Genomic DNA, 2,298 nt, shown 5'->3' on the forward strand with positions numbered 1-2,298 from the left:
GGGTTTATAACAGGAGCTCCGCTCTTCTTGTTCAGCTTTGAGTGAGTTAAATGAGTGTTGTGTGAAAGCGCCACCTGGCGGTGCTTCGTATGCATAACATTTTAATGCTTTTTGAAATTGCAGTGCAGGTGCATCTCAATAAAACAAAGTTCATTACTTCAGTAATTATTTTTTTTTACAAAATGAGACGAATGTTATTGAGATTGAGTGTTAATTTCTGTTCATTTTTCTAAATACCTTGCTTACTTTTAATGTCATTGACATAACCTGCATTTGTTTTTCACATGTATATTTTGTATTTCTGGCACTGTAATAAAACATGTTATATTCTATAAAGTTTAGTTGAATTCTGTTATTTTATATGATTTCCACTGTACATTCAAATCATCCACATTAAACCACAAGTTGTAAGATTGTTTGGTTGATCGCAAAGTGGTCTTGACAAATAATTCTCAGAGATCTTTTTTAAACCTTTTTTACGTTGCAAATTTTTTTTAAATCTTATTTTGAAATCACTCTTTCTACGTGTGATCTTTTATGAAATTACACACACAAAAAAACGTAACGCCCAACGTGGGGCTCGAACCCACGACCCTGAGATTAAGAGTCTCATGCTCTACCGACTGAGCTAGCCGGGCTGTAAATCTCTCTGACGCGTGAGCTATAAAACACATTTACAGTATGAAATGTGCTACCATGGACTGCTATACTTTGTGAGATATACTTTCTGATGTTTTTCTTATTCTGGCAACCTAGAGTCGAACCACTTATAAAACAAGTACCGCACTGTGTACGTTTTTTTTTTTTTCGTCTGTTTAGCTTAACGCTTATTTTACAGTCTTCACTGATTTCGTCTCTACGTCTTTCAGTTATTTTCATGTGCTAAAGTAAATTTAGATTGAAAAAAAAATTAAAAAGCAAAAACCACGCCGTCCCTGGGTGGGCTCGAACCACCAACCTTTCGGTTAACAGCCGAACGCGCTAACCGATTGCGCCACAGAGACACGCTGAGACATGGACACGTGTCATTCCTCAGTTATTCGTCAAACCCTGTCCCATTGGCTGAGCTCCAAAGTTAGCTGTATAGTGATTTGGCGGTCCATTATGAGACTGTTCGAGATTGGCTGAATTGTTCAACCTGAGTGCGCCAGAGACGCGCTGGGAAACCGAGGCATGATAGCCTGACCTGCCTATTAAGATTTTGGCCCATACCATATTTCGTGTCTGGAATGTTCCTAAATGCAGCAAGAAAGTCGCTGAATTGGCAACTGTGGGGTGACTATTTTTAAGTGCAAACGTACAGACATGACCTGGAAGGCCAGTTTATTAGTCAAACCTATTTCATGGACAGTGAAATAGAAGACAGTGATTGATTTTTAGACCATTGCTGAGGTAGGTAAAATCGGCTTCACATGTTGGCCAATCACTGATCTCCCAAAATTAAGAAAATTGGAACCGATAAATCGATGAAACCACAGTCAAAAAACAATATTCTGACACCATGTTCAAAATACAACAAAAATAGAAATATGTACTGCTAGATTTACAAAGTTCAAGCTCCTTTCTTATGTATGTTTAAATGCAAGCTTACAAATAGTTTGATTAAACATTAATGACAATCCCAAATAAGAATAAACAGTACGAGTGCTGATAAACACTGATGCCTTTCTAGTCTAAAGAACCTAACGAAGAACTAGCTTTTCATGAAAAACATGACCAGACACAGACAAAAAAAATACTACGTCCCTGGGTGGGCTCGAACCACCAACCTTTCGGTTAACAGCCGAACGCGCTAACCGATTGCGCCACAGAGACTGTGCGGCACTCTGTCAAAAGTGCTGAAGTCTAGCATGACCCACCATAAATTTTTTGCGTCATTCATTCTTTCATTTATTTATTTTTTTCTCCAATCTTATTGTCGTTTGGAACGCAAGGCTGGTCGTGATTAGGTTATTTTAGCTCCAGCTGCAAAATTCCGCTCCCAACCACAAAAGTGGATGGACAGAGATAGCCCTTTGCTATAAACCTCGGTTTGGTCGTTTGTTGCTTGTCTGAAGCGGTCTACAAACAAGGTGCGTTTCTACTTAAATGCATCGCACGAACCTACCAACTTTTACTCTATAATGTGGAAATAAGGTTAAGTTAGGTTATGTTACCTCTGCAAAACCTCACTCTGTTCAAATTGAATTTATACAAAAAAAAAATAAACTTCATTTGGTTTATATCTCGTTCAAGGGCGTAGGTTCGGTCTAAGTTTTGGTGGGGACCTTGACCCCCCGGCAGCACAGTGAAATGCCC

At 38.8% G+C, this 2,298-nt stretch overlaps 3 non-coding genes across 3 annotated transcripts; all 3 read right to left on the minus strand.

Annotated features, from left to right (window-relative positions):
- Nucleotides 1–565: 565 nt before the first annotated feature.
- On the minus strand, nucleotides 566–638 carry trnak-cuu (transfer RNA lysine (anticodon CUU)). Its single transcript has one exon. It is a non-coding gene; the product is annotated as a tRNA-Lys (tRNA).
- Nucleotides 639–930: 292 nt separating this feature from the next.
- Nucleotides 931–1,004, minus strand: trnan-guu (transfer RNA asparagine (anticodon GUU)). The gene has a single exon. It is a non-coding gene; the product is annotated as a tRNA-Asn (tRNA).
- Nucleotides 1,005–1,741: 737 nt separating this feature from the next.
- trnan-guu (transfer RNA asparagine (anticodon GUU)) lies at nucleotides 1,742–1,815 on the minus strand. Its single transcript has one exon. It is a non-coding gene; the product is annotated as a tRNA-Asn (tRNA).
- Between the last annotated feature and the right edge of the window lie 483 nt (nucleotides 1,816–2,298).

Source organism: Poecilia latipinna, unplaced genomic scaffold (genome assembly GCF_001443285.1).
Source record: "Poecilia latipinna isolate Pla-1442-1.1 unplaced genomic scaffold, P_latipinna-1.0 Scaffold193, whole genome shotgun sequence".
Classification (NCBI taxonomy): domain Eukaryota; kingdom Metazoa; phylum Chordata; class Actinopteri; order Cyprinodontiformes; family Poeciliidae; genus Poecilia; species Poecilia latipinna.